Consider the following 26,386-nt stretch of genomic DNA (forward strand, 5'->3'; position numbering starts at 1 on the left):
CCAGTCCATGAATGTCAACACACACAATGATTTACATCCATCTTTTATTTTAAAAATATCTTACAGGCCTGCCTACACTCGAACCATAGAAGCAATTTCTCAGTGGAGGCTTCCTCATTCTGATGATATGAGTTTCTGTAAAGTTGTTACAAAAGTATACAGCATGATATTAAAGGTCTTAGCCTTGTATCATGGCACACACCTTTAATCCAAGTACTCTGGATGTAGAGATAGGCAAATATCTGTGAGTTCAAGGCCACTCTGATCTACTTATTGAATTCTTGAACAGGAGGCCTGCATAGAGAAAACTTGTTTCAAAATAAAAACAAACAAAAATGGATCAGTAATGGTCTCACTTGTTGATAGAATCTCTTATAAGCATCACTCATCAATAAAAAAGGTGATGTCAAATGAACTGAGGCAGAAAATAAGAGGTGAGACACAGACAAGTAGGAAGGATTCTAGGAACAATAATTAACCAGTGTAGCTACAGATCAAGGGGCAGAAACAGAAAGATTAGACAGAAGGTACAGTAGAGTAGGGTAGCAGGACACTTAGGAACATTCTAATAGATGACTGTAGAAGACTTTTAAGTTCTTGGGAGCAACTGAGTGAATTGTCTGTACATCATAGAAATCCCTCATACTATTAATGATGCTGTGTTGTGCTTACAGAGAAGAGCTTAAAATAGAAGGCTTCTGAGAGGTTCTACCCAGCAGGTAACTGAGACAGATGCAGATACTCAGAGACATACATTGGACAGAAGTCTGTGGAAGACTTAGAGGAAAAATTGAAGGCCCTCAAGGAGATGGCAATTCCACAGGAAGACCAACAGTGTCAACTACCCTGGACTACTGGGAGCTCCCAAAAACCGATCAATGAGCATTCAGGGACAGGCTTCACTCACATATATAGCAGAGTGCTGTGCCATCTGGCCTCAGAGGGATAAGACGTGCCTAATACTGCAGAGAATTGATGCACCAGTATAGAGTTATAGGGACCGGGATTCCTCTCAGAGGCAAATAGGAAAGATAAGAGGGAAGGTACTTTGAGAAAGGTCCTTGGAGGGGGCAATAGAAATTGTGTGTGTGTGTGTGTGTGTGTGTGTGTGTGTGTGTGTGTGTGTGTGTAGAGAAACTAGTGTAATCTAATCCTCTGTGGTCACTGCAAAAGTATTTTTTTCTTTTTTTATTGGATATTTTATTTACATTTCAGATGCCATCCCCTTCCCCCCCCCAGAAAACCCCTATCCCATGCCCCCTTTTCCTTTTGATTTTATACACTTTTAAAAAATGTTAATCAAAGGCTTTATAAGTTTGCTAATGCTTAATCAGAAGTATAACCCAATACACAACCTAGATATCTTTGACTGGTAGAGACATGTGAACAACTGCCTCCATGTCCCCCCTCTTTCTCTCTCTTTCTCTCTCTCATCACCTAGCTTCTCCTCTCCTTCTTCTCCTCCTCTCCTTGCTAAGAGACAGCTACTAGGCAAGAATTGCCTCTTTCCATCTACAGATAGATTACTGTCCAGAAAAGGACACACTTGCAGAATAGTCGACTGATTATATCTGCCTAGACAGAGTAATAAGCCCTTAATAATTCTGCAGCACTAAGGTCTGTCAGATGATCCTGGGCCAGAAGGCTGAAGACCAGATGCTCCAACATTTTGTAGTATAGGGAGTGTCCAGGTGTTCAGTGGTCTCTATAAGTTGGCTAAGTTTAAGAAGCTATGCTTTGTGTTTCCCATTATTTTATTTAACTCAGTCATTCTGGATTTCTGAAGGGGTTGAAAACTTATAGTCTCATAACCAATCCTGGCTATTTACTTTGAGAGAAAAGATTTAAGTGGATGGTTTTCAGCTGACATTCATTCTAAAGCCAAGAAAAAAGCCAGGTTCAGAACTAAGTGTTTTAGTTAGGATAGATGACAGAGGTTCTGGTTAGTCAACAAAATCATGGATTGGGTATTAAGACTATCTTGTACCTCACTGGTACAAATTGGTATAATTATGCTCTAATTGTATTTAGAGAGAAAAGTTTTATTTTAACAGGAAGGGTGATATGTATGAGGAGCTAAGTTGGGAGGAGTATGGAGACGAAGACAGTGAGTAAGGAGAGGAGGGGAAAAAGGAGAGGATATGCTAACGTATTTCTGTGTTCATATATGAACATTCTTTATTTGATGTAGTGAGCCTAGTTCTCTTGGTATCCTCCATCACTTTTTGCTTTTTTATTCTCTCTGCCTTCTCTTCCATGGAAGTCTCTGAGTTCTGACTGGAGGAACTTGATGGAGACTTCACGGTTAGTGCAGTGTTTTCTTTTTCATTATATTATATTCAATATATATATATTTCAAATGTTATTCCATTTCCTGGTTTCTGTTCTGGAACCCCCCCTCAATCCCTCTATCCCTGCTTCTATGAGAGTGCTCCCCCTCTTACACATCCACTCCCACTTCACCATCCTGGCATTCCTCTACATTGTGGACCCAAGCTTTCAGAGGACCAAGGGCCTCTCGTCTTAGTGATGCCAGACAATGCCATCCTCTGTTACCTATGCAGCTCTAGCCATGGGTTACTTCATGTGTACTCCTTTGTTGGTGGCTTAGATGCTGAGAGCTACAGGGTTGTCTGTTCGGTTGATATTGGTTTTCTTCCTATGGGGTTGCAAGCCCCTTCTGCTCTTGCAGTATTTCTCTAACTCCTCCATTGGGGACCTAGTGCTCAGTCCAATTATTAGCTATGGGCATCCACCTCTGTATTTGTCAGACTCTGGCATTGCCTCTTAAGAGACAGCTATAATAGGATCCTGTCCACAAGAACTTCTTGGCATGCACAATACTGTCTGTGTTTGGTAACTGTATATGGAATTTATCTCCAGGTGGGGTAGTCTCTTTATGGTCTTTTTTTCAGGCTCTGCTCCACATTATGTCACCATTATTTCCTTTAGACTGGAGCCATTCTGGGTTAAAAATTTTGGGATGAGTGTGTGGAACCTTGCCCCAACCAGGGGCCTTGCTTGACCTGTGGATGTCATCTCTAGAGCTTCTCCTTCCCCTTTGTTGGGCATTTCAGCTAATTTCATCACTATTGAATCCTCGGAGACTCTTGCTCTTCTGGCAACTGGGACTTCCTGGTGGCTACACTCCGTTCTCCATCCCCATTGCTACACACCTCTGTTCAAGTTGCGACCCCCTGTATTTCCTCCCTGCATCCTCCCATACAGGATTCTGTCCCTCTTTTTACCCTTTTCACCTCCACTCTTCCTTCCAAGTTCCACCCACCCTCTACCTCCTCTGAGTATTTTTCCCCCATCTAAGTAGGACTTACTCATCCACACTTTGGTCCTTTTTCTTCTTTAGCATAGTTTGTGAATTTTATCTTGTGTATTGTGAGCTTTTGGGCTAATATCCACTTATCAGTGAGTGCGTACCATGTGTGGGTTTTTTTTTTTTTTTTTTTTTTTTTTTTTTTTTTTTTTTTTTGCAACTGGGTTATCTCACTCAGGATGATATTTTTAGTTCCATTCATCTGCTACAAATTTTATGAAGTCATTGTCTTTAATAGCTTACTAGTACTTCTTTGTGTAAATGTACTACATTCTGCACTTGAGGGCCATCTGGGTTTTTTGTCCAGCTTCTGGCTATTAAAAATAAGGCTTCTCTGAACATAGGGGAGCAGGGTATTTGTTATTGGTTGGATCATTTGTTGGGTATGTGCCCAGGAAAGCTCTAGCTGGGTTCTCATGTAGTATTATGTTCAATTTTCTGAGGAACCACCAGAATAATTTTCAGAGTGGTTGTTCCAGTTTACAATCCCACCAATAATGGAGGAGTATGCCCCTTTCTCCACACACTCACCAGCTTTCACTTCAGTTTTTGATCTTAGCCATTCTGACTGGTATGAGGTGGAATCTCAGGGTTGTTCTAATTTGCATTTCCCTGATGACTAAGGATGTTGAACATTTCTTTAGGTGGTTCATTTCCATTCAATATTTCTCAGTTGATTATTAAATAGGGTTATTTGTTTCTCTGGAGTCTAACTTCTTGACTTCTTTGTATATATTGGATATTAGCCCTCTATCAGATGTACAATTGGTAAAGATCATTTTCCAAACTGTTGGTTGCTATTTTGTCCTATTGATAGTGCCCTTTGCCTCACAGAAGCTTTGCAATTTTATGAGGTGCCATTTGTCTATTATTTTTTTTAATTTTAGAGCATAAGCCATTGGTTTTCTGTTCAGGGAATTTCTCCCTGTGCCCATGTGTTTGAGGTTTTCTCCAATTTATCTTCTATTAGTTTCCAAGTATCTGATTTTATATAAAGGTCTTTGATCTACTTGGACTTGAGCTTTGTACAAGGAGATAAGAATAGAGCGATCCATTTGCATTCTTCTACTGGGTGACTACCAATTGAACCAGTATCATTTGTTGAAAATTGTGTCTTTTTTTCCACTGGATGGTTTTAGCTCCTTTGTCAAAGATCAAATGACCATAGGTGTGTGGGTTCACTTCTGGGTCCTCAATTTAATTTCATTGAACTACCTGACTGTCTCTGTACCAATACCATACAGCTTTATCACTATTACTCTTTAATACAACTTGATGTCATGGATGGTGATTCCCACAGAAGTTCTTTTATTGTTGAGGATAATTTATGCTATCCTGTGATTTTTTTCTGTTATTTCAAATGAGTTTGCAAATTTGCTCTTTCCAACTCTATGAAGAATTGAATTGGAATTTTGATAGGGATTGCATTGCACCTATAGATTGCTTTTGGAATGATGGTTATTTATACTCTATTAATCTTGCCAATTAATAAACATGGGAGATTTTTCAGTCTTCTAAAATCTTATTTGGTTTCTTTCTTTAGAGACTTGAAGTTCTGTTTATTCATATTTTTCACTTGCTTGGTTAGAGACATACCAAGCTATTTTCTATTATGAAGAGTGTCATTTCCCTAATTTATTTCTCAGCCTCTTCATACTTTGAGTAGTGGAAGCCTACTGATTTATGTTGATTTTATATTCAGTCACTTTGCTGAAGTTGTTTAACAGGTTTAGGGGTTCTCTGGTAGGAGTTTTGGAGTCACTTAAGTATACTATCATATTATTTGCAAATAATGATGTTTTGACTTCTTACTTTCCTATTTGTATCTCTTTGACCTCCTTTTGTTTTTGTCTAACTTCTCTTGGTAGGGATTTGAGTACTGTATTAAATGGTTAGACAGAGAGAGTGGGCAGCCTTGTCTAGTCCCTGATCTTAGTGGGATTGCTTCAAGTTTCTCTCCATTTAGTTTGATGTTGGCTACTGGTTTGCTGTATATTGCTTTCACTATGTTTAGGTATGGACCTTGAATTACTAATCTTTCCAAGATTCTTCCCATGAAGGAGTGTTGAATTTTATCAAATGCTTTCTCAGCATCTAAGATGATAAGGTGTTTTTGTCTTTAAGTTTGATTATATACTGAATTACGTTGAAGGATTTTCATATATTGATCCATTCCTGTATTCCTGGAATAAAGCCTACTTGATCATGGTGAATGCTCATTCTAACGTGTTCTTGGTTTCAGTTTGCAATAATTTTATTGAGTATTTTTGCATCGGTATTATTAAGGGAATTTGGACTGAAGTTCTCTTTCTTCGTTGGGTCTTTGTGTGGTTTAGCTATAACCATAATTGTGAATTCATAGAATGAATTTGAAAGTGTTTCTTCAATATCTATTTTGTGCAATTGAATGAAGAATATTGGTGTGAGGTCTACTTTGAACGTCTGATAGAATTCTAAACTAAACCATCTGGTCCTGGGCTTTTTTTGGCTGGGATACTTTTAATGACTGCTTTTATTTCACTAGGTGTTATAGAATTGTTTAGGTAATTTATCTGATCCTGATTTAACTTTGGTACCTGGTATCTGTCTAGAAAATTGTCCATTTCATCCAGAATTTTTAGTTTTGTTGAGTATAGACTTTTGTAGTAGGATCTGATGATTTTTTTATTTTTCTCAATTTCTCTTATTATGCCTCCCTTTTCATTTCTGATTTTGTTAACTTAGAAACTGTCTCTGTGTCCTCTGGTTAGATTGGCTAAGAGATCATCTATCTTGTTGATTTGCTCAAAGAACCAACTACTGGTTGTGTTGATTCTTTGTATAGTTCTCTTTGTTTATGCTTGGTTGATTTCAGCCATGAATTTGATTATTTTCTGCCATCTAATCTTTTTGGGTGTATTTTTTCTTTTTTTCTAGTTCTTTAATATGTGCTGTCTAGCTGCTAGTATATGCTCTCTCCAGTTTCTTTTCTTTTTGAGGCACTCAAAATACTAGTTTTCCTCTTAGTACTGCTTTCATTGTGTCCTGTAGTTTTGGGAATATTGTGCCTTTATTTGCATTAATTTCTAAGAAGTTTCTATCATTATTTCTTCCCTGATTCAATTGTCATTAAGTAGAGCATTGTTCAGGTTCCATATGTATGTGGGCTTTCTGCTGTTTTGTTGATTTTGGAGACCAGCTTTAGTCTGTGGTGCTCTATCAGATACATAACATTCTATCAGAATGCACAGGACTATTTCAATTTTTTGTATCTTTTCAGACCTGTTTTGCAAAAAATTATATGTTCAATTTTGAGGAAGGTACCATGAAGTGCTGAGAAGAAGGTATATTCTTTTGTTTTAGGGTGAAATATTTTATAGATATCTATTAAATCCATTTGGTCCATAACTTCTGATGGTTTCACCATTTCTTTGTTTAATTTCTGTTTCCATGATCTGTACATTGATGAGAGTAGTAAGTTAAAGTCTCCCACCATTATTGTGTGAGGTGCAATGTGTGCTTTGAGCTTTAGTAAAGATTCTTTTATGAATGTGGGTGCCATTGCATTTGGAATATAGATGTTAAGAATTGAGATTTCATCTTGGTACATTTTTTGAAGAATATAAAGCATCTTACCTAATCTTTTTTGATAACTTTTGGCTGAACGTCAATTTTATTCAATATTAGAATGGCTACTCCTACTTGTTTCTTGGGACTGTTTGATTGGAAAAAGATTTTTCAGCATTTTACTCTGAGATAATGTCTGTCTTTAGCACTGAGGCGTGTTTCCTGTATGCAGCAAAATACTGGTTCCTGCTTAGATATCCATTCTGTTAGTCTATGAATTTGTTATTGGGGAATTGAGTTTAAGAGAAATTGAGGAAAAGTGAGTTTCTTTCTGTTGGTTTTGTTGTTGGAGTGTCATTATGTTTATGTTGCTATCTTCTTTTGTGTTTGTTGAAAGAATATTACTCTCTTGCTTTAGCTAGTGTGTAGTTTTTCTCTTTATGTTGGAGTTTTTCACCTATAATACTTTGTAGGGCTGGATTTGTAGAAAGATATTGTTTAAATTTTTGTAATGGAATTTTTTGTTTTTTTTTCCATCTATGCCAGTTGAGAGTTTTGCTGGGTATAGTAGCTTGGTCTGGCATTTGTGTTCTCTTAGTGTCTATATGACATCTGCCCAGGATCTTCTGGCTTTTAGGTTGTTTTGTTTTTGTTTTTTTGGTTTTTTTTTTTTTTTGGTTTTTTTTTTTTTTTTTTTTTTTTTTTTTTTTTTTTTTTTGAAATCTGGTGTAATTCTAATAAGTCTTCCTTTATACGTTACTTGATCTTTTTCCCTTACTGCTTTTATATTCTTTCCTTGTTTTGTTCATTTGGTGTTTTTGATTATTAAATGACAGAAAGAATTTCTCTACTGGTCCAAAGTATTTGGGGTTGTAGGCTTCTTGTATGTTCATAGGCATCCCTTTCTTTTTGGTAGGGAAATTTTCTTCTAAAATTTTTTTGAAAATATTTACTGATCTTTTAAGTTGTGAATTTTAGCTTTATTCTATAACTATTATTCTTAGGTTTGGACTTCTCATTATGTCCTAGAAATCCTGAATGTTTTGGGTTAGAAATTTTCTGCATTTTGCATTTTCTTTGACTCTCTTGACAATATTTTCTATGGTAGCTTCTGTATCTGAGATTTTTTCATAATTTTTTTTATTCTGTTGCTTATGCTTACATGTATAGCATCTGATCTCTTTCCTAGATTTCCTACTTCCAGGGTTGTCTCCCTTGTCATTTCTTTATTGTTTCTCTTTCCATTTTTATGTCCTAGATGGTTTTGCTCAATTCCTTTACCTCTTTGGATGTGTTTTCTTGTAATTTTTAAAGAGATATTTGCATTTACTCTTTAAGGGCTTCTACCTGTTTACCTGTGTTCTCCTTAACTTCTTTAAGGTATTTATTTATGTCCTTCTTAAAGTTCTCTATCATCATCATGAGAAGTAATTTTAACTCTGAATTCCTCTTTTCTGGTGTGATGGTGTGTCCAGGCCTTGCTATGGTGGGAGAACTGGGCTCTGATGATGAAAAATAGCCTTAATTTCTATTGCTCATGTTCTTGTACTTGCTTCTCACCATCTGGTTATCTCTGGGGTTAGTTGGTCTTGTCTCTGATGATCTTTCCCTCCTGTTGGCTTTTGAGCCTGTGATCTTAGGTGTGTCAGCACTTTTGGGTGACTAGCTCTCTCTGGGCAGTAATGTGGTGCAGACAGCTGTAATCTTTAGTGTGTCAGCACTTTTGGGATAGCAGTTCTCTCTGTGTGGGATTTGGGTTTGGAGAGTTGTGTCACAGGGTTAGCTCTAGGATGCTAAAGGAAACCAGAAGGATCCTGTCATTGGCTGTTTCTTGGTTCCTGTGCCTTGTGCACTTCTACTGAGTCCCTTTTTGGCCAGTAACTGGAGAAAAAATTATGGTCTTACCTCTGAATTTAGCAGTGTCAGCACTCCTTGGAAAATAGCTCTTTCAGGATGGTGTTTGTGTGTGGAGTATTATGGAAACCAGAAGCCCCTTTGGGGAGTATGGGTGCTCAATATAACTTCAGCCCTATGTCCAGGGGAAAAGATAACCCCATTTTCATGACAGAGCTCTCCTTCCCAGGTATCTCCCAGGTACTCTGGCTCTGCTTCTTTGGCCCAGGAAAGAAAGATTGCTAGGTCCCTTAGAACTGTAGTTTCTAAGTTCTCTTCTCTCTCTCTCTCTCTCTCTCTCTCTCTCTCTCTCTCTCTCTCTCTCTCTGATGTATGTGTTTATGTTACCCTTCACTCTGCTTAATATTTGGTTGTGGGTCTCTCTATTTGTTCTCATATCCTTCAAAGAGGAAGCTTCAGAAAATAACATTGCTAAAAATAACACTTACACAATTCACTAAAAACAGAAAGGCTGAACAGGTACCTAAAATAGAATGTTTATTCCAACATTGGGGAATATTCTGTGTAGGCTACTAACAGATAAATGTAAGCCCCAACTCAATATCAAAATCTTTGATCCATAATGATGACTGGCATGCAAAAACATCTCAGGCACATGTAGCATAAATCATGTGAAAGTAGGTAACTATAATCTGATTTGCCTAAACAGACACTTAATCCATGAATCAGAACTCTTAAATAACAGTGGTTGGGAGAAAAATAACCAGAAAATAGGTAGGATGCAGACCAATGTATTACATACTTGTAGATCTCTGCCTTACTTAGCCATCAGCCATCATCATTTCATGGAATCAGCATTATTATATGTTGAAATACAATCAAGAAATGTGAAAACAAAGAAAAGTAGAATGAAGAGAGCAACAACAGCAAATATTAAGCAAGTAAAAAAATGTTGAATGTAAGGAAGAAAATGCAGACAAAAAATTATGAGCGATGTCTAGGAAATGACTTGAACTATCACAACTACAATAGGATGAGAGTCCTTGTAGAAAAGAGTAAAATAATTCTTACTATTAACATGTGTTATTCTTTTGGTAATAATTGAATAATTTTATTCTATGTTTATTATATGAGAGAATATACTACTTCAAACTATAATATATTTTTAGGCATTAATATTAAAAAAATATGTGCAATGGAAAATGACAAACATGGTATACATTTGAACCTGTTAATACAAGTTACTGCTTATAAAAAAAGAAAGTTGGCTTAATTGTAAAGTATAATCATGCTGGTCTGTATTTTGTCAGAAGGTTTGTTCTCTTGTGACATAGAGAGTATAAGAGAAACTTAATTGTTATTTTTCTTCAACTACATATGTGCTGCTCACAGTACAGCAGTATAAACAAAGTCAGATCTCCTAAAATGCGAATTCTAAACTTAAAACTTAAGGATAATTTACAGGAAGGCATCAGATTTAGGATGGAATATACTTGCAGTAGCTCCTGGCATTTGATAAAATGGTTGCAAAGGGAAAGTAATATTTTTTTAGTAAAGATTAGCATAAGAGGGTACTCATGCTCCTGCAGCTCTCTCTGCATCTGAGGACATTTCAATAGTATTAAATTGGTTGACTGTGTAATTTAAAAAGATGAAATTAATTGGCCATAGCTTATTAGTTAAAGATATTGTGGGTAACTCTAGTGCATTGTATATAATGATTGTAATTTTAGCACATTATATGACATATGAATATTATTTTAAATGTTTACAAAAAAAGATATAACAATAATTTTGTAAGTTCTCAAATAGAAACCATACCCATATGCACATTGTGCTTCTCTGCACAAAAAAAGAAAAAAGAAAAAGAAAAAAACATGTATTCACACACAAAGAAATGATTGTACTATGTCCAGATTTTGGATATTTCTTTTCTAAAATAAAATCCTCTTAGTTATTTATTTACCATTATTATAGTTTCAGACATGGTATTTTATGTGGTAAGTAGCTTTATGAAACTGGACACAAGTGTACATTTAGATAATTCAAGTACATTTTGTAAGTTGTAATGTCCATAAATATACAAACTAGTATGATAAATTTCCCAGTAATCATATCTTCTCAGGATATTCACACAGGACAATTTACAAAGGTTTAGTTCTGGAGTGCATTTAACAGCCCATGACTACAAGCAGCAGTCCCTAGATACAAATTCTGTCTTTATTATAGGTACCATTAGCCAGATACAATCTCAAAGGCACAGGCATTAGTGGACAGTTTTTTTCTGTTTTTAATTAGAGCCAGAAACCACAGAAAAACTGAATAATATTTTGGTCTTTCTCCTTCAATTTCATTGTTATTTTTATTTGTGATGCCACAGGCAGGGATGGGGGAGGAGAGATGGAGGAGCTTTGGTTAAAAAAATTATCCATGGTAACAACAGGCTTTTGCCTTCTTTATCATTTTTAAGACCTCTCTCCTGATTGATCCAAAATCCATTCTCTATTTTCCTACATATACACGGCCAGTCTGAGTCAACAACAGCTAAAGAAATCTATTTAAAGGGGAAAAGTTCCTGAAGAGAAAGCTTATGCTTTAAGATCAACAATCAACAATTGGGGGCCTCATCAAACTTCAAAGATTCTGTAAGGCAAAGGACATGATCAATCAGACAAAATAGCAACCCACAGATTGGGAAAAGCTCTTTAGCAGCCCTACATCTGATACAGGGCTAATATCTAATATATTCAAATTACACAACAAGTTAGACTCCAGAGAAACAAATAACCATATTAAAAAGTGGAGAACAGAGCTAAAGAGATAATTCTCAAACTAGAAATCTCAAATGCCTGAGAATTACTTAAAGAAATGATAAATATCCATAGTCATCAGGAAAGGCAAATCAAAATGACCCTGAGATTCTACCTCACACAAATCAAAATGGCTAAGATCAAAAATCAAGGTGACAACAGATGTTGGAATAGGCGTAGGAAAAGAGGAACACTCCTCCATTGCTGGCAGAACTGATAGCTGGTAAATCACTTTGGAAATCAGTCTGGTGATTCCTGAGAAAATTGGAAATAGTTTTACCTGAAGACCTAGCTATACCTCATTACTGAACATATACCCAAAAGATGTTCCAACATATAACAAGGACACATGCTCCACTATGTTCATAGCACCCTTATTTATATTAGCTAGAAGCTGGGAACAACCAAAGATATCCTGTTATATGCCAAAGTATCAGGATCCCCATGAAAACTCAAAGAATTGTTGGACCTCATGCAATGATACAAAGAGCCTTTTAATAATTTCAAAACTGGTTCTGATTGCAATCCATTCCCACTGTGCAGGACAGGATTGTGATGCTGCATCTAGGGGCTTAGGGAATCTGTACAAAACAAATTCTGTGGTTTCAGGATTACATAGAAGATAAACGAAGTCATTTTTTTCAAACACTATTCCATCTGTTTAGGCAATCAGTGGTGTCACACAATTGGAGAGGGAAGCTCTTTTGGCCTTTACGGTGCTATCAGGGATAAGTGTTTTACCAACTGGCTATAACTGTCTGGGAACCATTAACTGCCTCAAAATATGGTGTTTAATCTCTCTAAGAATGTGTGTTTTTTCCACTTCTCCCAAGGTCAGAAGCCACCTGTGCTAGGGAAACCCTAGTTATATATCAGAAAGGGTGCCAGCTTCAGCAACATGGGGGTTGGGAGCTGCAACTGTTTATCTGTTCTCAGGCTGGCATTTGCCATTCCAGGTAGGGGTTTTGCATTAGGAAGTGCTATTAAAATGGGCGTTGCTGAATTTTAGTGCCAGGCTGTACCTCCTTTGAAGGGTAAGGGTCAGGAGGTGGGAAGGATCAAGGGGGTAAATGGCAGCTTTTGTGAGTGTGAGGGAGTGCTGAGGCGAGGGAAGTGTTGAGGTGAGGGGAAGTGCAGAGGCTGGTGCTGAATGCACATCCTCTTCAGTCCCTCAACAGAAAAATGGATACAGAAAATGTGGTATATTTACATAATGAATTACTACTCAGCCATTAAAAACAATGACTTCATGAAATTCGCAGACAACTAGATGAAACTAGAAAATATCATCCTGAGTGTGGTAACCTAGTCACAAAAGAAAACACATGGTATGTATTCACTGATATGTGGATATTAGCTCCAAAGCTCACAATGTCCATGATTCAACACACAGACCATATGGAGCTTAGGAGGAAGGAAGATCAGCTTGTGGGTGCTTCATTCTTGCCTTGAGTGGAGAAGGGATTGGGAGACATGGGTGAAAGAGAGAGGGGCAGATAAGGGAGCAGTATTAGGTACTGGATGGGATGAGAGAGGTACAGAGGGTCAGGAAATCGAATAAAAATATGTAGCAGGGGAGGGTGTGAGGAACTGGGGATAGCCACTGAAGAGTCCCTGACACCAGGGAAAGATTGGCTCCCAGGACCCAACAGGGATGACTTTAGCCAAAATGTCCAGAGAAGGGGGAGAGAGAACCTGTGGAGACCATCTCAAGCAGCTAGGCACTGCCCCAGGTAGAGGGATAGGGGCACCCACCATCTTCAAATTTTTAACTGAGAAATGTTTCTTTCCAAAGGAAGAAAGGGGGAAGATGGAGCAGAGACTGAAAGAAGGACCATCTGGGGAATTCCCCACCTGGGGATCCATCCTGATGGCAGACACCAAACCTGACTCTGTTGCTGTTGTCAAGAGGTACATGCTTACAGGAACCTGGTGTGGCTGCTCCTTGGGAAGTCTGGAAAGCAACTGACCAATCCAGATGTGGGTGCTTAAAGCCAATCATCAGACTGAGCTCAGGGACTCCTTGGGTGAGCTGGTGGAAGGACTGGAGTAGCAATGGGGGATTGCATCCCCATAGGAAGAACAATATGTTGACTGGACCACCCAGGGATCCCAGAGACTAGACTACCAATAAAGGAGTGTAAAGGGAAAGTTCCATGACTCCAGACACACACACACAAACACACAAACACACACACACACACAAATAGATAGATAGATAGATAGATAGATAGATAGATAGATAGATAGATAGATAGATGATGGCCTTGACTGACATCATCCCATTGGAGCTGGGAGGCTCTTGGTCCTGTGGAGGTTTGATCCCCAGGATAGGAGGTTGCTGGAACTACAGGGTGGAAGATAATGGGTGGGTGGGGGAGCACCCTCACACAATCTAAAGGGATGGGGGAGAGAGTGGATGTGGAATGGGGAGTTTGTAGAGTGGTAAACATGAAGTGAGATATCATTTGAGATTAAAATGAATAAAGTGATAATAATAATAATGATAATGATAATAATAATATTAATATTAATAATAGAAATCCATTCACCTTAAATTTTTTTCTGTAATGCTTCTGGTTGATGTCTAGCTCTCACCTCATACTAGTATTTCATAATCTTTCAGCAGACTGATGGCAAGTTGCTTCTTGGAGAAGGAGGAGTGCTTTGGAAACATGCAGATGAAAATGAAAAGAGAAAGTCAACATGGTCAGGTAACTTGTTGTGATTCTTCACATTTCTGCTTTGAATAAAACTGCTCATGTTTGCTGTGCAAATTATTTGTTACTACTTCTGGTCATTGCTTCAGTTTTAAGATCTATCATTCAGGATTCTGCTTCATCTGCAAGGATGGTGTATTAGGTCATTCTTCGGTACCTGACAAAGATAGGAGACCTGTTGTTCTTTAATCCGCTTTGGGAGATCAGATTTGGAAAAGATTTTTTATCAGGACATCAGTTCTCACTTGACACCATGAAACTTGAACTTTTTCTGACATCATATCTCCAATGTTTTTCATTACATGTCAATCCAAATTCTAATAGCAGGTTTAAGTTGTTATTTTTGGGAACAAACATAGTTCTATGTTCATACTTATAGGTCTGCATACTTCATTCTTTAAGGACAGTCAAAGCAAAGGGTTTGCATACATTCCAATGAAAAAGCTTAACTTAACAAAATGTATTTTATTTGTTTTGTTTTTAAATTTGAATCTCAACATATGAAGGTTGCCAGGAACCACCTAGTTTCCATGAGTGCTAATATGTATAATAGTTTAGCTCTATTGCTTTGTCACTGTTACTGTTTAGAATCACCAAGTTTTTATTTAATATTTTTTATTTATATTTCAGACATTATCTTCTTTCATGTTTTACCCCTGAAAACCCCCTATCCCATCTCCACTCCCTCTAGTTCTATGAGAGTGTTCCTGGACCAACGCACATACTCCCTGCCTCACCACACTAGTATTCCACTACTCTGGGACAACCTCCATTACAGAACCAAGGGCCTCTTATCCCATTCATGCCTGACAAGGCCATCCTCTGCAACATGGGTAGCTGGAGCCATGGGTTCCTCCATGTGTACTCCTTAGTTGGTGGTTTAGTTGCTTAAAGCTGGGGTTGGAGGGTGGGATCTGGTTGCTTGATGTTGTTATTACTATGGGGTTGCAAACTCCTTCACCTCCTTTATTCCTTTCTCTAACTATTCCATTTGAGATGCTAGGCTCAGTCCAAGGGTGTGTTGCAAGCATCTGTCTGTGCATTTGTCAGGCTCTGGCAGGACACCACTACATCAGGTTCATGTCAGCATGTATCTCTTGGCATCCACTATAGTGTCTGCATTTGGTGAATGTATATGAAATGGATCCCCAGAGGAGCAGACTCTGGGTAGCCTTTTCTTTTGTCTCTGCTCTACACTTTGTTACCTATTTGCTCCCATGAGTTTGGGGCTGTGGCTCAACTGGGCATGGGTCCTGTTGGGCTGAGTTGGTGGGTCCTGCGTGTCTGTTGCCCTAAGAGTCTAGGACCTCAGCTCAGAGGGCAGAAGTGTGTAAATTCAACTGTGCTCACTCCAAATGCGCCCGGAAGATGCCAGGCTGTGAGAAGCTGTGGGACGCTACTCCAGGTGTGGGGAGAACAGAGTCTGAAATCCTGCAGGGTTGGAGCTCTTAGGTTAAGGGTACCCAGGCCAGGTGGAGGCTGGAGACCAGCTGGTCTCAGCCCTTGGGTTCTCAGGTGCCACTGAGAGGCTGCAGAAGGGCCAAGAAGGGGCATAAAGGCTGGATCGACCAGCCGCAGAAAAGTGGTCGGGGGGTGGGGAGGGGGAAGATGAGCTCAAGCAGAGCCCCACAAGGTAGATGAGACTCTTGGTCAGGTTGACTCACTTGGCTGGGACATGGCTGGCTCAGCTAGCTCACTTGAGGTGGTGGGCTTCCATGGCTGGAATGTAGACGGTTCTTCGGTGAGTGGTTGGGTGGCTGCTCGGTAGTTGAAGACCTTCTCCACAATTCCCCACGGTGGGCCCCCAAAACGAGAGGTAGTCCATGGTTTTAAAATTTTTATTGGCATGGCAGAAAGTGGATGAAGTTGTACCCCGTATTCTCAGGCTGGGACTGAGGTTATATACCTTTTTGCAAGTGGGAGAAAGGTCTGGGAAGAAATGCTTAATTGGCTACACCTTCCGACCTTTGGGTATATCATGAATATGGAGGTTTCTTGAGGCTCTTCAGCCTGTGTCATGGTCATGCACTCTAACTGTGGAAGAGCTAGTAGGGGCATTGTCCTTAGTGCTTGAAAGGCATGGATGGATGGAGATCTTCTGCCTCATGTCAGGAGCATGGAGTCTGGAAGTGTGGTGAAATGTATGCTGTCCCTTGAAGGAAAACCTGTGGGTTCTCCAACCTGTTGGGTCTCTGACCATATCTAGCCAGTGCTTGAACAGAAACCATGCTCTCCTTTCATGGTTCTACACATGAGTATTTTGTTCTCTTTTCTAAGAAGGACCAAAGTACCTCACTTTAGTCTTCCTTCTACTTGAGCTTCATGTATTCTGTAAATTATATCTTGATTATTCCAAGCTTTTGGGCTAATATCAACTTATCAGTTAGTGTATACCATATGTGTTCTTTTGTGATTGTGTTACCTCATTCAGGATGATATTTTCTAGTTCCATCCATTTGCCTAAGAATTTCATGAATTCATTGTTTTTAAAAGCTGAGTAATAATCCATGGTGTATATGTACCACATTTTTGTATCCATTCATCTATTGAAGGACATCTGAGTTCTTTCCAGCTTCTGGCTATTATAAATAAGGCTGTTAGATGTTCACGTGTCTCCACCAGTCAAAAATAGTTTATATATCTAGGTTGGGTATTGGGTTACACTTCTGATTGAGCATGGCCAAACTTATAAAGCCTTTGATTAACATTTTTAAAAAATTGTATAAAAGCAGAAAGGAAAAGGGAGCATGAGATAGGGGTTTCTAGGGAGGGGAAATGGGGAAAGGGGATGGCATCTGAATTGTAAATAAAATATCCAATAAAAATTAAAATATAAAATAAATAAGGCTGTTGTATATTCACTGAGGCATGTGTCCTTATTATATGTTGGAGCATCATTTCGGTATGCTTTTTTTTTTATATATAACCAGTCATGGATTATGCATTATCAAAAACAATACAGTTCTGTCTTAGGTTGGTAAGGCTCTGTACAGAATTTTACCCATCCTTGGCTTGCCAGATTTTTAAATTAATAAGTTTTTCTGTGAGGGCATTTTTCAGGTTCAAGCCATGAAATCTGGCTGACAACATGTTGATGATGTTAAAAAACAAGCTTTAACGCAATGAGCAAAATATAAGTATTCCCAGGAATAAAAAGACTAGCATGATCAAGCTATTTATACCATTCTTGCATATTGAACAAAGTGGAAATACTGACCTCGGGCCATTTATAATTTTATCAACAGTATTTGCAGCATTAAAGTTCAGCAGAGCAGCATTCTTTAAATTCATAATCTCAGTATAAAAAGTTCAAAAATCCAAAGAAATATTAGAATTATTTCAAATACCTTGCAAGTGTGTTTAAACCTTTTCCTAATTAAAATGACTATTACAATAAATTTTAGAAGTAACAAAGTATTTGGCAAGACACTGGAGATGGCTCTATACTCTGAATAAGATAAAAAGCATGAATCCATTGTTCCAAATGCCTATTTAAATCCACTTTTATACTCAACACATTTGTAACATTTTTTTTTTGCTAAACGATTAACAAAAGTAGCTGTCTTAACTTCTTGTGTCAAAGCAATTGCAGAAGCAGCGGTGCTAGCAATTAATATAATTAAATCTGTTATCCCAACAGTAATCAAGCCAACTACATGCTTGGTTATGCTTAATGTCTGAATCACTTCTTCCAGTACTTGCAAGCTTTTTTTCAGAATACCTAGGTCCTGTAATATTTCAGCCAATAAAACAAAAGCTGGTTGATAGAACCCTGCAACAGACATGTTAGGTTTCAACACACTAATGCAATTAGAAAGTGTACAATCAATACAACTCACATTAAATACTGTAGAAGAACCAAATTTAATTTTAACATGACAATTAAAAGAGCCTTAAGACATAAACTAACACTTGTTTGAAATCCAGATCCAGTACCAACTTTATCCCTTACTTAGATAACATCATAGAGCACTGTAGCTAACTTCCAAATATGCCTCTGAAAATGGCAAAAACCAACCTTCCAAATGAAGACTGTTCCGATTTTGGATTGATTTCTAGAGTAGTCCATGATTGAGTCTGAATAAAATATCACATTTAATGAAAGTACAAGAGTCATCACAACTTCTCTTTTGTATTCTCTGTCCCACAAGGTTTAAAATCTTGAGGTAAGGCAGTTTGTCCCATATGGGATATAGGCAAGAAAAGATGGGTCAGGAATATATGGCCAATACAGCTACCCAGTGACCATTGTCTGGGCACTCAGCAAGCTCACAGTTCAGCACCATTCTTTGTCCCAGCATCAGGATTATTCACCAATCACTCTGGCAGCCACCATGCACCTTCAGCATTCTGCAGATAAAAACACAAAGATTCCCTCTTCACCATGTTAAATACCTGGTTGAAATCATTTCATGTGTGTTCAGTTATGATTGGGTTATCTCACTCAGGATGATGTTTTCTAGTTCCATTCATTTGCCTAAGAATTTCATGAATTCATTATTTTTAATAGCTGAGTAGAAGTCCATTGTATAAAAGCATCACATTTTCTGTATCTACTCCACTGTTGAAGGACATCTGAGTTCTTTCCAGCTTCCGGCTATTAAAAATAAGGCTGCTCTGAACATAACGTAGAATAGGCAGTTGTTACAATTGGAACATTTTTTGGGTATGTGCCCAGGAATGCTCTAGCTGGGTCCTCATGTAGTACTATGTCCAATTTTCTGTGGAACCTTCAGATTGATTTCCATCATGGTTGTTTCAGCTAACAACCACACCGATAATGGATGTGTGTTCCTTTCTCCATCTCCTTGTCAGCAACAGCTACCACCTGAGTTTATGATCTTAGCCATTCTGACTGCTATGAGGTGGAATCTCAGGGTTGCTTTGATTTGCATTTCCCTGTTGACTAAGGATGTTGAACATTTCTTTAGGTGTTTTGTGACAATTCAAATTTGCTCAGTAGAAAATTCTTTACATAGTTCTGTACCCCATTTTAAATAGGGTTATTTGATTGTCTTAAGTCTAATTTCTTGAATTCTTTGTATATATTGGATATTAGCTTTCTATCAGATATAGGGTAGGTAGAGATTTGAATTCCTGTTCATGGGCATCCTTTTCTTTAGGTTAGGGAAGTTTTATTTTATAATTTTGTTGAAGATATTTACTGTCCCATTAAGATGGGAGTTGTTGCTCTCTTCTATACCTATTATACTTAGGGTTGGTCTTCTCATTGTGTCCTGGATTTCCTGGATGTTTTGGATTAGGAGCTTTCGGCATTTTGCATTTTCTTTGACTGTTGTGTCAGTGTCTTCTATAGTATCTTCTGATTCTGAGATTCTCCTATCTCTTAAGTTCTGTTGGTGATGCTTGCATCTATGACTCCTGACCTCTTTCATAAGTTTTCTATCTCCAGGGTTATCTCTGTTTGTGATTTCTTTATTGTTTCTATTTCCATTTTTTAGATCCTTGATGGTTTTGTTCAGTTCCTTCACCTGTTTGTTTGTGTTGCCTGTAATTCTTTAAGGAATTTTTGTATTTTCTTTTTAAGGGATTCTAACTGTTTTCCTGTGTTCTCCCGTATTTTTTAAGGTAGGTATTTATGTTCTTCTTAAAGTACTCAGTCATCATCATGAGAAGTTGTTTGAAATCCAAATCTTGCTTTTCTGGTGTAGTGGAATATCCAGGACTTGCTATGGCGGGAAAACTGGGTTCTGATGATGCCAAGTAACCTTGGTTTCTATTCCTTGTGCTCTTGTGCTTGCCTCTTGCCATCTGGTTACTTCTAGGGCTACTTGCCCTCTCGGTCTGTTATTTCAGTCAGTCCCTTCTGTGATCCTGGATGTGTCAGAATTTCTCAGAGTCCAGCTGTCTCTGTGATATTATGATTCTGGGAATCCTGTGATCCTGAGATTTTGGGTGTATCAGAGCTCCTAGGAGTCCAGCTGCCTCTGGGATTCTGAAATCCTCCTGTGATCAAGCTCCTGAGATTCTGTGATTCTATGTTATAACACCTTGGAGTTTAGCTTCCTCTGGGTGTTATGGGACTGGGTGGGGTGCTAGTGCCCATGGTCTGCTTAAGGCACATGGTCAGACAGAAGGACAATATTTGAGGTTTTAAGGTATGGTATTACTATTAACTATATTTTATGTTTAAATTACAGCAGCAACAGAGGCAGGCACAGTAGCAGGGGCATTAGCAGCAACAGCAAAGAAGAAGCAGGAAGAGCATGTGGAGCAAAAAAAGCAGGAGGATCAAAAGGACCAGGAACACCAGGAGAAGGAAAAAAGAAATAATGAGTGGTTGTGTCTACATTCATAGGAAGAGCTTGAAGGGGTAGAAATGTTGGTAAATATAATACTCAAACATGAAATTCCATTAAAATAAGTGAAAGATTAGAAAAGCCTTCAGAGTCTTGCAAATACCATATACAGTATATATAGTAAATTATACTACTGATTCTACCTTTGTTGATATATTACTCATTTGAAAATTATTTCAATTTTTTCTCCAATTAGCAATATAGCTCTTAGACTAATGCAGTCAATGTTAAGACTGTTTATATTTATGCTTTCATAAATAATCTTCTTTGGAGAAATGTGTGATCAAAGATTTACTCATATTGGTAAAAAATAGTGTCATACTCATATGACACTAATTTTTACATTTATAATAGGTTTACATTTCATATAAATAGGGTATTTCTTCATATATACATATGTATTCATATGTATATGTGTATCTGCGAATATGTTATTTCCCCTTACACAGCTTATCATTGTATAAGAGCTGTATTTGTTGTTGCTTTATTTTTTTCTTTTAACTTATATATGTGCTCAACACTTGGGAGTCGATTTCATCTATAATATTTATGTATTTTAGCATAGGGACTTGACTTTAGGTTCTTTGAATATTTATTATGTATAAATAAGCAAAAATTTGACAGGACATTGTCTATCTATTAACCCAGAATATGCTATCTAGTCTGTTAAGTTCACCCATTTAAGTTTACAGTGATCCGAGTTTAATGATAAACTCTGTCTTAAAATATATGTGGGAGATTGGGAGATTGTATGAGAAAGACATGTAATCTTGACCTCTTTACACTACATACCTGTGTTCACAGGTCACATCCATACACATATGAACAAGTGAATGCACATATACTTCCATACATGTAATATGTAATAAGTCATTTTTTTTTTAGAAAAGCACTACTCTGTTGCCTATGTTGTAGCTCTCCACATGTAGTTTGAGCTTATTTTAAACTCACAGATATTCACATAATTTTAACCTTCTCTGTAACAGGATTTAAAAAACACAGACCACTATCATGGTCTTAACTGCATGATTTTGAGGAGTATATTTTATTCCACTGAATTATATATTTAAGTATATAACAATAGAGAATATCATGGTTATAATTATTTTAAATTAAGAAAATATATATATATCAACCTCTCAATTCATTTTTAATTTTAGGATGTTCTTTCAAAATTGTCATTAATTTCCTTATGAATTTAAATTGTTTGACCATAGGATTAAATATAAATTATTTGTGCTTTGGGGGAGTATAGTTCTACCTCTATATAATTTTTGAATTTGGTACATAGTCACAATACTATGATTCTAGTGAATTAATCAGAACATTAAAATGTATGTATTTGTAATAGTTTTAAAAGTGGGTTTGTGGTCATATTTAAATTATTGAAAATTGCTCTGATTATAATTTCTTATGCATACAGTGCTTTCATAATGAAAACATTTAAAATGAATGACTAATATTATGCCAAGTTTAGTCTGCTAAAAGCCAGACTACTTTAATTACTCATGTAAAATTGTAATTCAATTTATTGCTGTCAGTACTGAAAACTTGTATTCATATGACAGAATTATAAACCAATCTCTGGTATATGAATGAAATTAATACATGAAATTAAGCTGATTTGCTATTTTAATAGCAATGGGACTTAGACCGGTTATTGTTGCAAGAGCCAGATCACCAAATCATTCCATACTCTTCTAACTGCATGTAAAACAATATAACTGTAGTTATAAACACAAATATTTGAAAAAAAGAATTTGAAAAAAATCTTAAGCTTGTAGCATAAGGCAATTTTGCCAAAAAAGAAAATTACATAAAGATTTGATTGTGAAAGTTTTAATAACAAATCAGATATGTTTGCTTATATATACTGTCAATGGCTAATATTTGTTTGCAATTTTATTGTACTTATTCATAAACTATACAGAAACACTTTATTAACTAGTTATTTTCTTATGGATTATGGTATTCTCCTGTTATTTCAGGTGTCACATATTATATTTCTTAAAAGAACTGCACATTATTTATTTTTTATTTTTATTATTCACTTTACATCCTGATGACAACCCCATCTCTCCTCTGTTCTTACTCTCACCCTTAAATTTTTTCTCTAATACCATCTGCACAGTTTGTTAGGAGAAGCAGAGTTCCCCTTGGCTACAACCCCACCCTGTAGCATCTAGTCCCAGTACATCTATGTATAGCTTCTCCCAGTGAGTCACAACCAGGCTGTCCAGTTAGGAGACAAGGATCCAATGGCAGGGAACACAGACCACCACAACCCCTACTCCACTTCTTAGGGTACCCACATAAAGACCAAGCTCACATTTGCTACAGGAGTGTAGGTCCTTTCGTCAGTTGAGGGACCTCAAAGTTGTTTCCATTTCTGGTTATTTTGAACAAAGAGTCTATGAACATATGTGAGATGTGCTTCTGTGGTATAATGTGTAATTTTTTGTGTATATGCCCAGGAGTGGTATATCTGGGTCTTAAGTAGTGCTATTCCCAGTTTCCTGAAAGACTGCTAAATTGATTTACAAAGTAGTTATAAGTTTACACTCCTAACAAAAATATTCTCCTTCTTTCCATCGTAACCAGCATGTGCTATCATATTAGTTATTAACCTTGGGCACTTTGATGGTTAATAAGATTTAATTTCAGGGTCATTTTGATTTGCTTTTCCTAATGACCAATGATGTTGAACACTTATTTAATCTGCACACCAATCTTTATAAAAGCTCTCTTCTCTTACTTTACGTTTGATTATGAAATATTTATCTACATGTACTTTTGTTTGAAGCTTAATGTGTGTGTGTGTGTATATATATATATATATAATATACACACATTTACCACAGAGATGTTTTAATGCATATTCTATATGTGATACAGAGTCTTGCTATGTTGCCATCTGAGACTTCAAGATTTTTTTACTGAAATCATGCTTCCTCTCAGCATCATGAGACAATCACAACAGATGCAGATCACAACACTTAACTGGTGATACAGTAAAATCTCTTCATTACTGACTTTCATTTTTGCTTGCTTGTGTATTAAATTGAATCAAAAGTTTATATTTTCTCATTTACTTCAGATTTGCTTAAATCACATTTAGATCGAATTTTTATTCCTTGTCAAGTTTTTTACATTATAGAAAGATATTTAATCACTGAAGTATATTTTGTAATATTATATTTTTTATTATTTAAAACAATATTTTAAATCAAATATTGAATTATATTATACAACTCACCCAATTTCTTCAGATCCTTTATCACTTTTCACTCAATGTTAAGCTCTTTGGCAAAATAAAGTTATAAAAATCCAATTGAAATCAGGAAAATAAAAGCACATTCAAAACAATCAAGAAAAAAAACCAACAAACAACAAAAAATAGAACAACATCAAAAACACCCACCAAAATGTAACCATGTAAAAGCACCCTCAAAAGTAAGAAAATGATAGAGTCAAATTGTTTGTTAATCCAAAACTGCATAATCTGAGCCTTTCCTATTTGATTTTCCCAGTTTCACTAGTTTTATAAATCTAAATTTTAACTCTCTAAGTGGTTATTTGTGAGAGTTTAGTTGTTACCATTTACTCTAGTGCATACACTTTCATTTATTTATTCATTTATTTACTATTTATTCATCCATTCACTCATTTCTTTCTCAAATATAAGAAAATTTAATATAGTAAAATAAAAGAAAATTTATCTATAGTATTAAATATACTAATCAATACTGGCATGGAGTTACAATCTTCATCAATGTAACTGTATTTTAATGTTAATTGGGTCCCCAAAGCTTGTTTACATGAGGTGCACTGTAAGTAACTTCTGGAAACATTTTCCTAGTTAATTCTGTTTGGTAAATAAAGGTGCCACCAGCCAATCGTTGGGGAGGAGAGACAGCTGCAGGATTTATGGTTACCAGGCTTGGAAACAAGAGGAAGAGGAAGGGTTGAGAGATGCAGTGCCTGAGGAGTGTGCGGAGAGGAAAGCAGAGCCGCCATGTAAAAGGGCCAGGAGAACATGGCCCAAAGGGCAGTTCAATTAAGTCAAGATCAGCTAAAAGAGAACAAAGAAATTAATAAGTAGTAACTCAGAGTTATCTGTGGGAGGTAGTTCTAACAGCATAAAAGTTAGGCAGTTTTTCAGCTATTATGCTGCTTAAGTCTTATTAAATACAAAGGCTGTGTGTTTTTCATTCAGTAACATAACCCTTTGAAGCAGGTAGTCACCAACAAAAGATTAATTTAAAAGTTAATCCTACAACTATGATAATGACATTGGTCAAGAAAACAACAGAAAGACATGAGCCCAAGACAAGACACAAGAATCAGAGACCAATTTATTTGTTCACTTTGACATCCCATAAAATTCCTTAATTGGGAGTTATACTATACGTGAGAAGAACCTAGTACATTACCAAAGACCCTGCAATGTAGTAGTGTAAGTTCTATGTGGGCACTGACTTGACATTGCAATTTTAATAAAATTTCTAAGTACTGACATTAACAGTGGGGCCTTGCTGTCAGTTTGGGGAGAGAACCCTATATTCTTGGGAACAACTTGGGTTGCTTCAAATTTCTGTTGTATTTATAACAGCCATTTTGGCCCAAAACTCAATTAAATGTAAAGTAATTCTAGTACTGGAAGCTTTGTTTGGTGACAAGTGATGGCCAGTTGAGACCCATTATTTGATGATTTTTTTAAAAATCACCCCCCCCACACACACAAATACATACACACAATTCACAATAAATATATAATTTATAACATTTTTATTGTTTTATGTTTCACTTCTACTCCTTCAGTTATGGTATAGTTACCTGTTATTTTTAGCTATTCCTCTGTATTCTTTTCCACAATCTACTGTCCTCACCCTAGCTCTTTCTCCCTATATTTTCTTCCACTGTCTCCTCTCTTCTCCCATTCCCCACTTGATTCCAACCCCATTCCCAATCCGTCAGTTTTGTCTAGTCTGATACTTGTGTCAGAGTATGTTTTACAAACTTGTACATTATCCAATACTTAAGAAAAAAAAGCCCAGTATTTACCTTACCCAATGACTACCCTGAAAACAGAATCTGGAACAATGTTCGATGGAAGTGGCTGCAATGTATATCAGATGATTTTAAAATGACAGATGTACCAAGGTATTTAGGATCTATATATTTTAGTTTTTCACTTATGTTTATGGAATTTCATTTTTAATAACTATTATTTGAAGTGTTTTAAATCATAAAAATAAAGATTTTCAAAGATTTTTATTTTCTTTTACTGAACATTGAAATGATCATATAGTCCTTTGTCATTACTTGTATTAATATAGTACTTTACATGAGCTCTTTATGTATGTTAAGCTATTCCTACATATTTAGGTCACATTTCAATATAATAGTATAAAATCCTTTCTATCTGTTGGATGATTTAGATTACATTTGTTAATTTATAAATTCATTTTGCATTGTTATTTGATGGTTTTCATACAATATATTGTAATTACTCTCTTTCTACTTTTCCATCTAGTCTCAGCTCTTCCTGTCTCCATATCAATAAAATTTCATCCACCTTTGCTTGTGTACAAGGTAACTGTCCTTGTGTCTGTCTCACCACCCCAACAATAAAAACAAAATTTTACCAAATTAAAGCCCCAACAACCCAAAAAGTAAAAAAATAAAATGAATCACATACCCCCAAGAGAACAATGAAACAAAAATAAATCTGTTACCAGTGTTTCTGTCCTTGAGTTCTGCCCTGGAATGTGGTAGATATAAACAAAAACACTCCATTGGAAA

At 36.7% G+C, this 26,386-nt stretch overlaps 1 long non-coding RNA gene across 1 annotated transcript; it reads left to right on the forward strand.

Moving 5' to 3' along the window:
- The first annotated feature begins 8,294 nt into the window (after positions 1-8,294).
- LOC143442516 (uncharacterized) lies at positions 8,295-25,972 on the forward strand. Its single transcript, XR_013110752.1, has 3 exons — positions 8,295-13,452; positions 14,168-14,255; positions 20,423-25,972. It is a non-coding gene; the product is annotated as an uncharacterized LOC143442516 (long non-coding RNA).
- The last annotated feature ends 414 nt before the right edge of the window (positions 25,973-26,386 follow it).

Source organism: Arvicanthis niloticus, chromosome 1 (genome assembly GCF_011762505.2).
Source record: "Arvicanthis niloticus isolate mArvNil1 chromosome 1, mArvNil1.pat.X, whole genome shotgun sequence".
NCBI lineage: Eukaryota > Metazoa > Chordata > Mammalia > Rodentia > Muridae > Arvicanthis > Arvicanthis niloticus.